Below are 14,545 nucleotides of genomic sequence, written 5' to 3'. Positions count from 1 at the left end.
TGCAAAATGAAAGGGTGGGTGGCAACCAGAATAGGGCTTCCCATTCTACCCAATCAGGTATGGGTAGAATGGAAATCCACCTATATAGCTTTCCTATAGGCTGGACAATTAACTGCCAGTAAAGGCACATATCTGATTTGAAACAGAAATGGTGGCACAGGAGAACTGATGGCCCCAGGGGCACTTAAAATAAACTTCCATATTATAAATGGTGCAGGAAAGGAGATAAAATCAAATATTTTATGAACCTAGAAATCGTTTTTAGATGCATAAAATATTTGATTTTATCTACTAAAAATTCGTTTTTAGATAGAAAAAGAATGGCTTTTTCTTCTCCCTCCCCCCTTCTTTGTCTCAGGCAAAAACAAGAGTAAAATACCCTAAGGTATTAGGCTGCTAGGCTGGCTCCGAGGCATGTTCCTAATTCACTCTTTACCTAGACTTGTGACATGTTTGCCATTGAGTTAACCACTGCAGATCTACCCATTATAAGTGTCATGTGAAGGTCATTTAAAACAATTTCAGGGTGACTACTCTGCTAAGGATTGACTGTGCTTCATCATGTGAAAAAAACGGAAGCTGATGGTCAGTATTCTCATGAGTTTTAATGTAACTGCTCCATGGCATGTGTGTGTGTGTATATAAATTAACCTGTAGACTTGCCGTCTTGAACTGAGTATCCATGCTTAGGGAGCATCTAGTAGTATTATAATACTAGCATGTTTATTTGTTTATTTGTATCCCGCCATTCGTCATGGTTCAAGGTAGCTTATAATAATAGTTAAAGTATCCCCAGCTAAAAAAGCAAAGATAAACTAACAAGCCCCTTCCCCTTCCCCTTCCCCTCCCTCCCATAAAATATTAATTATATGCAAATGACCTCAAAAGTCTTGGCAGGCCTTGCAGTGCCTCCTGAAGACACCCCACGAGGGAGCCCTCTTCCTTCTGCAGGAAGCCCTTTCCACCCAACGGACAGCTGCCTGATGATCCTAAGGGTGGCATATACATTCAAAATAATAAATAAATGAACTTATGCTGAAATGAACACTGATACTCATCAAGGAATTGGAAAGGGACTGTGGCTCAGGGGTACAGCATCTGACTGGCATGCAGAAGGTGCCAAGTTGAATCCCTGGCATCTCCAGTTCAAATGATAAGTTAAAAACCGCTGCCTAAAACCCTGGACAGCCACTGCCATTCAGAGTAGATAATACTGATATTGAGGCACCAGGGGTCTGATTCAGAATATAACAGCTTCATGTGTTCAATATCCTTTCCATTCCATCATTCTAAATTAATTTAAAATCAATGAAAGCTTTTCCTTTGTCTTCAGGGATCCTGATATCTATCATTATTGTATACTTCTACAGTTTGGGGGGGGGGACATTGCACCTCTCAAAATAGTCTCCTTGCCTCCCCATCCCAAATTAAGCTATCATTTATATTAGACTTGAAATTATTATTTTGGGAAATTTTCTTTTATTTTTATTTGAGAATTTTATGTTCCCCAGTGTACTGATTTCCATCAAAAACTTACAATACCTTCTTTTCACTCAACAGAAAGCCCTGCAGAAATCAAAGAAGCTTATCTCTATCTTTATGGCTTAGGCACTTATCCTCATCACACAGAATATGTGAAATGTCCTTGACTCCAGCTTCTGCCTGTGTGAATTATGAACAGCTCTTTACACTTGTGATGGATGTATTGAATCAAGAGGTTTCAATTATACAGGAAGTTACATTTACACAACTCAAGACAGTTCTTGACAGTTAGAGCGGTTTCTCAGTGGAAAAGGCTTCCTCGGGAGGTGGTGTGTTCTCCATCTTTAGAAATTTTTAAGCAGAGGCTGGATAGCCATCTGAGAGGCTGATTCTGTGAAGGCAAAGGGGTGGCAGGTTACAGTAGATGAGCGATTGGGATGTGAGTGTCCTGCATAGTGCAGGGGGTTGGACTAGATAACCCATGAGGTCCCTTCTAACTCCATTATTCTATGATTCTATGAGAGCTCTCTCAGCTCCACCTACCTCACATGGTATCTGTTGTGGGGAGATGAAGGGAAGGTGATTGTAAACAGCACTGAGACTCCTTCAAGAGAATAGTGGGGTGCAAAAAAGTAGCTCAACTAGATATTGGGGAGGAGACATTATAATGTAAATATGTTGACCTTTTTATATTAGAGATATTTTTATGATAAATAAAATTGGATGTAATGCATTCACCTGCTTAGCACCTGCTTACATAGTAGAAAGTGATAGAAATGCCATAACACTTTTAAATGAAGATTGAACTCTTACACATTTACTCAGAAACATTTAAAGGTAAAGGTAAAGGTATCCCCTGTGCAAGCACCGAGTCATGTCTGACCCTTGGGGTGATGCCCTCTAGCGTTTTCATGGCAGACTCAATACGGGGTGGTTTGCCAGTGCCTTCCCCAGTCATTACCGTTTACCCCCCAGCAAGCTGGGTACTCATTTGACCGACCTCGGAAGGATGGAAGGCTGAGTCAACCTTGAGCCGGCTGCTGGGATTGAACTCCCAGCCTCATGGGCAAAGCTTTCAGACGGCTGCCTTACCACTCTGCGCCACAAGAGGCTCTTCAGAAACATTTAGATTAGGCTTTATCAACTTTTTTACCATTCAGAAACCCTTCAAAAATTATTCAGGCTTCTAGAAACCCCAGAAGTTATGAGATTGTGTAGAATATGAACGGGAAACATAGCTGTGTACCTGCCCATCTGGGGCCCCTCCCCTTCCCACCCCCCTCTAGACCTGTCAGTGGCCATTTTGGAAGAAGAGGGTGGGTAAACATCTCCATATTTCCCAATAAATGTTTAACGAGTTTTAAAAATCTGTTCCACATTATATATTTCTGGTAAGTCCTTGGAGAAGGACAGTGTCTCATGGCTTAAGTGCCACTCAGTGCTTAACACTCATTCAGGGTGGTTGTCCTGAAGGGTGAGGGCTTGGTGAGGGAGGGTGGGAGCTGTAGGGGCAGAGCCAATCTAGCTGTACCCTGATTGGCCCTATTCCAACTCAGACAGCCAGACCCTTTGTCCCCCAAGGCAGTTTCACAAATATATATAGGCATCAAATGGATACGATTTGCCAGCATGGTGTAGTGGTTAGGAGTGTGGACTAATCATCTGGCAAGCCAGGCTCGATTCTGCTCTCCCCCACATGCAACCAGCTGGGTGACCTTGGACTCACCATAGCACTGATAAAGCTGTTCTGACTGAGCAGTAATATCTCACCTACCTCACAAGGTGTCTGTTGTGGGGAGATGAAAGGGAAAGGGATTGTAAGCCGCTTTAAGACTTCTTGGGGGAGAGAAAAGCAGCATATAAGAACCAACTCTTCTGCTTCTGCTTCTTGTTTGCCCTGTTGAAATTCTCACTTGTAGTGGGCGTTATTGCAGGTACATTTTGAGAAAATAATGAAATTATTAACTCCAGTGGTGTCAATGTGAATGTATTATTAGTTCAAAAGGAATAATAGATTATTGACTACAGTAGATTTTCATCCATTATGAAATGAAGAGACAGGACTCCCAAATTGCATTACTGATGTGAAGGGAATGAGCAAATTTCTTTTGACATCTGCAAAAATTCATGCTGGAGTGGTTCTGTTTTGAACATGCATCTCATGTTAAACCCATAAATGTACTATTTCTCAGCCTCTCTATATAATCAGAATCTCTATATAAGGAGTGATGTATACTTCTAACCACATGCTGAAGATTCCAAAGATTCCTATTGGTGAGATATCCCCTCCCCCAGGGCCAGTTGCTGTTCTTGCTCAGGATTCCACAGACCCCCTTCCTTCAGGCCTGCTGTGAAGGAAGCCTCTAACAGCCCCTGACTGAGGGGAGGGAGATGTTTCTGAAAGCAACAGGGGAGTCTCAAGGTATGCACATACATTCCTTTTGAGGGGGAAAGCTTTTCCCTTCTGCTTAACTGTCTGTGGCTGACAAGGAGGTCATAGAAAAGCCCCTTCTCATTTAAAATACTGCTGTGGCCAGCCTCGCTACTGGAAGTAAGACACAGCCAAGCCATGTGTATCTCTCCTCTGCAATTCTCTGAACATTTGAGGCCTACTGGGCAGGTTGTTGTGCATGAAACTGGATGCATTTGCAGGGGTTCTTCTGCCTCCTGTTTCATCTGCACAACAACCTGCATAGGAGGCCTTAAATGTTTCTTCTGCACAACTACCCTGTCCACCCTCTAAAGCAGCTGTTTCTGTCTGGAGAGCTTTATAGTCTGGAGATGAGCTGTAAATCCAGGAGCTCTCCAGGCTCCACCTGAGGGCTGGCTACCTCTGGGTTGGAAATATTCCTGAAAGTTTGGAGGGGGGCCTTAAAATGGTAAATTGCCTCAGAATCCACCCTCCAAAGAAGCCATTTTTGCTTGCATAACTGATCATTATAATCCAGAGATGAGCAGTGATAGTAGAGACAATGGCAGAGGCTTGTAAACTCAGGCTGGGGTAGAATGGCCAGGGCTATGGGTTTAGCCAGCCCTTACCAGCAACTGTTTGTATTTTGGGGTGCAAACAGACAGACAGACCAGAAACTGTCCTTTGAGTCTGGAAAGTGCAGGAAGACCTAAATAAAGAATATTTATCGCCTGAAACTATAAACAGTGAACAAGTAAATGGCTGGAGAGACACAGGAACTGAAGTGACTTTGCTCAAGCTTGGCCTGGAAAATAAAAATCAATATTTGCCAGGAAAGTCTTATGAAATCAAAGACATAAGTGGCCCAGAATTTCAAGTGGAGTTACCTTTACAGGAAAGTAGGGGGAACTAGGTGATCCACTTTTATTAGGCAATGACTTGGTCTTGTGGACAACAACAGGATCTGCAGTTGCCATTAGTAGACCTCATTCTTAATGTGACCATGTGTCCCAAGAATGCTGATACCGCCCCGACTTTCTTCCAAATGTCCTGGGCCATTGGCGGAATATCCCGAGGTGGTGGTGATGGTGGTGATGGTGGTGACACAGCGGCACCCCCCTTCCCTTCCCTTCCCTTCCCTTCCCTTCCCTTCCCTTCCCTTCCCTTCCCTTCCCTTCCCTTCCCTTCCCTTCCCTTCCCTTCCCTTCCCTTCCCGGCTCACCGTCACCTCCCGAACGCAGCGGCGGTGGCGCGACAGTGCCCCCTCCCTCCACGGTCACAGTACCTAATGGGCCTGGCTCTGTGGCTGACGGCAGCTCAGGAGGAGGCTGCGGACACACACCTGGGCTGGGTGGCAGTGCTGCACATGCTAGCAAAAGCACCACCTCCATGAGTTCCTGCTCCGCAATGCCTCATCTCCAGCACAAGAGGAGGTGTCAGTATAATGTCCCTTCAAACTCTTTGATTCTATAGATATAGAGAATTGCTTTACCTTGGAGTTACTAATGGTGGTTAAGCTTCCATGCTTGAGTGGACAGGAAGGCAGCATAGGGCAAGGTCTCAGCTAACTACAGTCAGCAATTGATTATATATTTGCTCATAATTCTCTTAATTGGACATTTTTATTGTACACAATATGTTCCACATGTAATTCAGTCTTATCTGACTACAAACAAATCCTGATCATTACTACTTTGATGGCCATCAGGGAAGACTGTGACTTCTTTCTAGGGTGTCTGCTTCACCGAAGATGCCAGTTGATACAACGCAGGGCCATAGCCATGGATCCCAGGCATGGGCACTGCCTGAAGACCTTCCTGAAGAGGAGGCATGCGGACAGCTGTCACTGGTTTGGGCTCACCATGGTGCGGTTACCAAGAAGAATGTGGGCAGAGAAAAGAAGCACAGTGGTGGGGAAACTTCATCCTTTCAGTTTGGAGCAATGAGCAGTGACAACACTTTCCAGGAGCTCATGTCTGTGCTTTGAGAAAGGCTCCAGAGGCATACCACAAACATGCATTGTGTGATCCCCATCAAAAAGTGGGTGGCTGCGGCACTGTGTGTATCTAGCAAACACCTCTACATTTCACACTATGTCCAACCTGTTTGGCTTCAAGGCCTCAGACATGGGAGAGATGGTGTTGGAGGAGTGCTTTGCATCGGAGGTTGAGTTGTACAAGAAGGGTCGGCCTGGGTCATGAATGGGCAAAGTAAGCCCTAACCAAGACTTATTTTGCCTTATTTTACCATTGCTTTTTTTAATGGAAGTTGTAATGGTGTTCCATTGTAGTAGAAGTTTGGGGGGGGGGGTTAGCTGTGGTGGGTGCACTTGCCTCCATTCAGGAGTCAAATGTTCACCCAATATCTTTGTCAATATTCTCTCTTCAGAACATGGACAGTTTCAGTTGCTTGAAATTCCCACATTGCATTGGTGCGGTGAACTCCATATACCAGCCCACGCCCCAAAGAGACAGATCCAAGACTATGGAAACCACAAGTGCTATTACTCCGTTCTCCTTCAGGGGACTGTGGAATACACTGGATGCTTCATTGATGTGGAGGTGGGCTGGAGACATAGGCAAAATGATTCCTTTGACTTCCAGGCTCTGCCATGGACACTGGTCAAGTCATTCCTGTAAACCCCATTTCCCAAATTGTTTTCTAGGGAATCTTAGTTGGGGGCAGGGAATATTTTCTTGAATGTTTCCAGGAGCTACATGGAAATTTGATACCTCTACCACAACCTTCCCCCAGACCACTGACCACTGAATAATTCAGGATTTTAGAATATTCCCAAACCTGAATACCCAATACCAGTGTATTCAGGAATACCTGAAAATACCAATATTTTTAGGTCCAATATGCCCAAATATTTTTTTAAAGATTTTTTTACCCCTTGCACACTTTTACTCTGTAACTGAATACCGCTATAACATTGTGAACCAGATATAACATAAGCTCCCCCAGATCCCTGCTTGATCTCAAATAGTGACCAGGTAATCCTGTAATGTTTGAAGAGAGAGGAGTGGATCAGCATCCAGCAGGAAGCCTGGGAGAGGAAGGGACAGCTATTGCATCCTCACAAATCATGCCTCTCTATAAGCTAGAACCATTATTATGTTTCTGATTAATGTTGAGTCTTATTTGAAAACATGGGACCAATGCAAATGATCCCTGGTCTTAATGCCAGGAAATCTATATTTCGGAACAGGATGTCTGCACTGGCTACTCTAGGTTATGATTCTCTATTTAAAAAAAAAATATTTCTCTTTGCCCCTAGCTGCAGCCTGTTGAAATGATCTGCCAGTCAAGATTGGGGCCCTATCAGGGCTGTCACAGTTCTGAAGGGCTTGTAAGATGGCACTCTTCTACCAGGCATATGGTTGAGGTCAATGTATGCACAGCTTGACATCAGAAAAGGCTCCTCCTCCTTCTTTCCACCTTCCTACCATCTTAAGACTGATATAGCATGAATGCCAGAATCTCTCTGACCTGTGTGTTCCAAGTGGAGCACTCTACTGGGAGTTTTTGTTTAAATTTTATCCTGATGTTTGTAAATGTTTTTATATCTATTTTGTATATTTTTTATTGTCATGAACTGCCCCAAGTTTACTGTCATAGAGGGGCAGCTAATAGATTGAAATAATAATAATAAAATTATGAGACATTATGTTGACATTGATTTAACTAGTTCAAGCATTTAGCATATGACAGTAATAATATGGACCCTGTCATTAACCAGCAGATCAGATACCTTAATCCAAATCAACAAGTTGCAGAAAAAGTTGCATTTCAATGTTTAGAGTAAGCAAGAATTGATCTTAATGAAAACAAACTCAGAACTAGCTCGTGAAATAATAAAGGAATAACATAGGACTGGAAAGGACTGGAAATGAGATCTTAACAATAATTGCCATGCTTCCCAATTATATTCTCATATGAATAATCAAATAATAGATAGGAAGAATATGTCCTCATTCAGAAGCCTAATTATTATTTTTACACATTTTTCAGTGCCAGTAGAGAAAAGAGTGATTCTTTCTATATGACAAAAGATGGACTTCTAAAAAGTCTTTAGCCAACTTTCTTTTTGTTAATTTGCCAACATATATATGTGACCCTAAAGTTATTATTATTGATATCGCCATCAGTGTGAGGCCTGGGCACTGAATTTGCCAATAATCAAGATTTTTTAGGCTGTAAATAAATGTGGTTGTTTATGGACCCCCCCCCCCAAAAGTGAAATGCTACATAGCTATATATGCTGTCATGTTATGCAACTTCAGCCTCAAGCCAACATTACTCTTAAACTATGTTGCTTAAACTATGTAAAGCCAACATTACTCTTAAACTATGTTGTTTAAGAGTAAACATCCTCTTAAACTATGTTACTCTTAAACTATGTTGCATCAGTTCGTATCAGGTCACGTTAGGAATGAAATTTATGTAATTCTATTGTGACTGTCCTATTCTTTATGACTCATTTCAAAGTCTGGCTGCTGTCATTGAGGGATTCCATCTTGATGGTTATTCTGAGTGACATTGCACTACAGAAATACCAGTAATAACCCTTTTCTATGATTCAGTTGACCTATCTCAACATGTTCTGATTATCCAGAGTTTCTTGTGTCTGTCTGCAACTATCCACTATCTGCCCCTCTTTGTGTTCCTTAGGAAAGGGATTGGGGAAAGAAAGACACAGGCAGTAAAGCAGAATATCTAGTGGAGTTGCTATGGTAATTTAATAAGTTATAAACATGTGTAATACAGAATTTAGACAGCCTAAGGTTGAGGTGTTTTTAACTTAGTTTATAGCCAATAATACCTCTTTTTTATCACAATAGTTTCAACTTCAATAATTACTTAATATGGTCATACAATTATATCAGCAATGTGACCTTATAAAACGAGAGGTGGGGACAAGGACTTTCTTTATATTTATCTAAAAAAAAAATTGGTTCAATATATGCATTATTTCAAGCAATTCATGGGAAGGCTCCAGGAAGTTTATTATATATTGTCCTAGATTTCAAATTAAGGCACAAATTGGTCTAAACAAAAACAACAAAAAAGTTGCAGCAGCCAAACAGCAAGAATAGGAATGAGGAATTAACTATCAAAAGCAACTGAAAAGAACAACATAACAAAAATAAGAAGGAAGTATTTAAATATCATCCAGAACATACTGAAAGGAGAACCAAATGGGATCAGAAAATGCACTATTATAAATTTTCCGGCATTTTTGATAGAAATGGTATACATTTCAAATAAAACTTCATACTCACAAACATACACATATGCACAAAAGGCCCAGTTGGGCAGTGACAGCATCCAGGTTGGACCTAGCTGAATGGGGGTGCGCCTCACTTTCACCATATTCCTATCCCAACGTTTCCTCTTTTCTTTCTCCTGGAAGGCCCCCCCCCCCAATGTTTTTACCTTTCCCTGCTTGCTTTTATCTTACCTACTACTGACTAGCCATCTAACCTTATACTTGCCCCTGAATACCAGATAATTATACTAGGCTTGGCTGCCCCTGGCCCCGGCAGTAGACCGCAAAGCCCGCCGCCGCCATCCAGAACCTTCTGCCGGGCCCTGGGGCAGCCGAGCCTGCCCCTGGGCCCGGCAGAAGGCCTCAAAGTCCCCTTTCAGGCCATCTACCTGACTCTGTTCCTGCCTTCCTGCCTTCCTCCCAGCATTCCCTTTATCCTTCTCTTCCTCCCAGCATTCCCTTTGTCCTTCCTTCCTTCCCTCCCTTCCTCCCTCCCTCTCTCCTATCTGCTTCTTTCTCACTACCTGTTTCTCTCCCTCTTCTTCTGTCTCTATCTTCCTCCCTTTCTTTCTGTCTCCACCCACTCACCATGCTAGAGCCCGCTGTATTTTGGCCACAGCAGGCTTAATATCTAGTTTCTGATATTGTAGCAAGTATTCCAGACAAATCAGAGTCACACCCTCAGCTGGAAGTGGGTCTCAGAATTTCTCCTATTAAACTTTTTTCAAAAAAAATCTGTTTCCTTTAATGTGGAAGACTGTTATAGGCCCGTTATTGGGTCAGCAAATCAATAGAGAGACCTTCCACACTCTAAGCTTCATGCTGTCTCCCAGTATTACAGGAACATAGGGAAATATTGTTGGCAATTAAGGCCAAAGCCAATCAATGCTATATAGCATCAAATTTGAGTTTACTGTAATACCCTTTAAATTGTGATTATGTTGATTTAAATGGAAAATCGCAATCATGGAAAAGAAGACCCCCCCCCCCCAAAAAAAACATGATATGTTCTAGGTCAATTTAATGGTTCTGTTATTTAAAATGAAAATGAGTCAATGAACAAGAAATTACATTATAACACTCTACAAAAAGAAGCCACCTTTGCATGCAAGATGTGCTTTAATGGGATAGGGATAGGCGGAAATGCAGGTTCGTACTGTGATTTCAAGATTAGCAAATGTCTTGCCTTAATGACATTAGTGACTCAATATTTTTAAATAAATGTTTGATGTCAGTACTAAGCCACACAAAACTTGCTCTTTTCACAGATCTAAATTAAGCAACACAAATATACAAAAAGCTACCAAAAGGCCTCTTTGCTAATAAATGACAGGGCCACATAATTCAGTGGTTATTTATCTCAAGGGTATCAGTGCCGGCTTCATAAACAAAGAGCATGGATGAAAACTTTCCAGCCTCAACTTCTAACTGTCCAGATAGGATATTGTTTTAAATCATAAAAAACCTAGCCAAGAAAGGATCATGTGGTGAATGAGATAATATCACAGCATTTTATTGCTAAGCAGATTTATGTTTCAAGCATCCCAGAAGGAAAGCAAATAAGAGTTTGTGTGCACATCCTTCTTGCTGGCCTGTAAACGCCCTCATGTTAGACAATTTTGTGCTTCTCATCAACTGACAAACTGCCCAATGACTGGTGAACAAAACACAAGAAAGATCAGAAAGTGCTTGAGCATACCTAATCAATTGATAGGTTGAGGAACTTGGGAATGTTCAGCCTGGAGAAAAGGAGGTTGAGAGGGGACATGATAGCCCTCTTTAAGTATTTGAAAGGCTGTCACTTGGAGGAGGGCAGGATGCTGTTTCTGTTGGCTGCAGAGGAGAGGACACACAGTAATGGGTTTAAACTACAAGTACAACAATATAGGCTAGATATCAGGAAAAAAAATTTCACAGTCAGAGTAGTTCAGCAGTGGAATAGGCTGCCTAAAGGGGTGGTGAACTCCCCCTCCCTGGCAGTCTTCAAGCAAAAGTTGGATACACACTTTTCTTGGATGCTTTAGGATGCTTAGGGCTGATCCTGCGTTGAGCAGGGGGTTGGACTAGATGGCCTGTATGGCCCCTTCCAACTCTATGATTCTATGATTCTATGAATTGTGGACTAAATTCTTTTATATTTTGCTGGGTTTTTAAAGTGATGATAAGCCACTGTAGAATTCTACTGGGATGTTTGCGTTTTTCAAAAAGTGCCCCCTTCAAAAAGTGTCCTTCCCATTTTTCCACATCAGGTCAAAGAAGATAAATGTCATTGACTCATTTGCCCAGTCACAAATTCAAGCATGGCAAGGATCTCTATTGTTTCAATTGCAGAGTGGTCTGCCAATAAGGGGGAAGGCTGAGTCTGCATAACAACTTTCACCCTCCCACCTTAAACATTCTTTGAGGTGGCTGACCCATCCATCCTCTCTGGGGTAGCACAAGAATAAAGGTAAAGGTATCCCCTGTGCAAGCACCAAGTCATGTCTGACCCTTGGGGTGACACCCTCCAGAGCTTACATGGCAGACTCAATACGGGGTGGTTTGACATTACCTTCCCCAGTCATTACCGTTTTACCCTCCAGCAAGCTGGGTACTCATTTTACGGACCTCGGAAGGATGGAAGGCTGAGTCAACCTTGAGCCGGCTGCTGGGATTGAACTCCCAGCCTCATGGACAGACAGCTTCAGACAGCATTTCTGCTGCTTACCACTCTGTGCCACAAGAGGCTCAAGATTAGCTGGTCACTATTGCCAGACTGAGTGTGATCTTAATTTTGACTGTCATCAGATTGGTTTGGGGGGACACATCCATTTATTTTGCCTGCTCCGTGCTGCCACTCTGGCAGGGGGTCATCTAAATTGGCCCAGGATATAAACTGTTTGCCATAATAGCAAATATAGAGTAGGTTGCTCAGAACAAGCAGGGTTAATTAGCAAACATTCTGAGGCATTTGGGCATGATAGGAGGTGAATCTGGTAGTGGCCATCACTATACCTTTAGTAGGGTACACTCTGAAAGAACACCCTTGATGTTGAATGGTATCTTTGTAACCTGGTAGGAGCCTTGCAACACAGCAGAGGAGAGGGATGAAGCTTGGTACTTCTCAGCACACATGGTTGTGTAGCTGGTGATAAGCAAGTCTGGCAGAAGTACCAGCTGAGTTTGGAGCCAAGGTGACTCTTCCCAAGCAGCAGATTAAGCAGAGGCCTGGCACAATCCACTCGCAGAATTGTCAGCTTATTGGGATAAGCAGTGATGCAGATGAGTCATGTATTTATTTATTTAATAAACAAACCAGTTGAATCCATACTTGGCTGTCTCATGTCATCATTTTGACAAGGTGCTAGGGGCAAGTGAATTTTTAATTAAAGGTGTCTGAATTCAATTGTCCTTTAAAAATTAGGCATATTAGGGAACTGCAAGGGGACTTATTTTACTATCATCAGCATGGATCAAATAATAGCTATAAAAAGTCAAAATGAAACCAAACCAAACAATGGTGTCAGTACTGCAGTCAGGGCACAAAAACATTGTGGAAAAGTACAAGTTAAGGTACTTGTATATCACTTTCTGGACCCTTAGAAATGACAGTGTTCACAAGAAAAAATCAGTTCCATGACAATTCAGCACAGAACTATTGTGAAACACACCTGATTCTATTCTTTTTGCTTTTTTTTTTTAAAAATCAAGGTCGTTGCCCTTTGAATAAAGTGGAATGATGACATACACAGTTACAACTGGCTTCTTTCAACTGGCAGAATTATGATCATTAGGTATGCAAAACTTCTACAAAGATCCTCATATCAGAGGAGTAGCTAATGGGTGAAAGTGTTCTGCTGAATGTTTAACTAACCTTGGACTCAATATATTTGGCTTAATGAAGTTCTATAAGGCAGTTTCTCTTTTCAGTTTAATCAGTCCAAACTCTTTTAAAGATTAAGTTTGTGCCTTCTGGCAGAAAGAAGAAAACTGTAGCCTTAAGACTCCAAGAAATAAGATGAATATTCATAACCAAGCCTGAGCTCCTTTTTGGAAAGAGAACATAAAAGTCAAAAGGAACATTAAAAGGCAGTCCAGCATTCCATTTCTCTCAGGAGGCAAAAAGGTGCCACAGAAACCCATAAGTAAGGGTCAACAGCTTTCCTTGTTGGTATTCTGCTTGTGAAATTTTAAGTTCTTGTTGTTTAGCATAATGCTTTTAGTGATACCATCCATCCTTCCTTCCGTCTGGGGCATGTCATACTCAGCAGTTATGAACTAGGAGCTGATTTTCCATGGATCCATTTGACTGTTCTTTGACTAGCATCTTAATGATAATTTGCCTGCTTTCGGAGGTTTAAAAAAAAATCAGAAAATTGTAGTCCACAATTGCAGCTTAACATCGTAACAATTTATTGCACCTGTTGCTGAAGTTCTGCTTTCATTTTTGTTGAAAGTATATGTATAAAACACTAAGCCTCTATCATTTTACTATTGCATAGTTGTAAGGGGGAAAGTGCACGCAGCAACTTTCTTCTTATAACCGTGCAATAGAGGGATGTTGCAGCATCACTAATTTTGTTTTTGGGTTATTTTGATACAACTACCTTTCTTGAAGGCAATCCTGGGCCACAGATCTGCACATTCCTTGGCAATGGGGCCTGTGATAGCAGAACTTTTCATTTCCCCTTTGTTGTTGACTATTCCCCCTGCATTGTCTTCAAAATACACCCAATCCTTTCTCCTGTACAATTTCTGTTGTTGGATCACTACAGCTGGATGAACCTTTTTCCGGAGTTCTGGCTTGCCTTTCTTGACTGGCTATCACCATGACCGTTTATGCACTAGAAGTTTCATGCCAGGCTGCAGGCTGGAGTTTTAGTCGTGGCAGGTTGTCCCACCTCTTCCTGCACCCACATGGGGGAGCATTTGGCCTGGTGCATGTCGTCCGCCCCTGATTTGTGCTCCTGCACAGAAGCTGGGGCAGTGAAGTTCCCAGTGCATAAACGGTTCATGTCACACATGCCAGCAGCCAGCAACTGGTTCAGATGCTCCTTAATCCATTTGAAGGGGTGATGTATAGATTCTGTGTTATCTGCACAGTTGATCACTGCTCCAATGGGGAGACCAAGAGAGATGCAGAATTTTGCATTGGAGGAACCATGTCCTCACTTCGACATCTTGGACACCAAGGGCGGAAGAGTCAGTATCACTAATTTTGTGTGCAAACAATGAGATACTAGTGAAGCATTTGCTACAGTGAAGCTCTGCCCGACTGATCTCCGGTTTCCTGACTTCTGCTACTGCTTCTTAGACTGCGACTTATGTCTTTAGACTTTTTTTTGGCTTTGGACTCTGTTTCTCTTGTTCCTGACTTCGGTTTGCTTCTTGACTCTCCCTTC

General features: G+C 42.2%; 1 pseudogene; it reads right to left on the bottom strand.

Annotated features, from left to right (window-relative positions):
- Positions 1-14,323, bottom strand: part of LOC143824875 (large ribosomal subunit protein uL14-like) — a 154,051-nt pseudogene extending 139,728 nt beyond the window's left edge.
- Between the last annotated feature and the right edge of the window lie 222 nt (positions 14,324-14,545).

The sequence above is a fragment of the Paroedura picta genome, chromosome 1, assembly GCF_049243985.1.
Source record: "Paroedura picta isolate Pp20150507F chromosome 1, Ppicta_v3.0, whole genome shotgun sequence".
Lineage (NCBI taxonomy): Eukaryota > Metazoa > Chordata > Lepidosauria > Squamata > Gekkonidae > Paroedura > Paroedura picta.
Note: the sequence above shows the minus strand (reverse complement) of the source record. Positions and strands in the feature narration are given on the sequence as shown.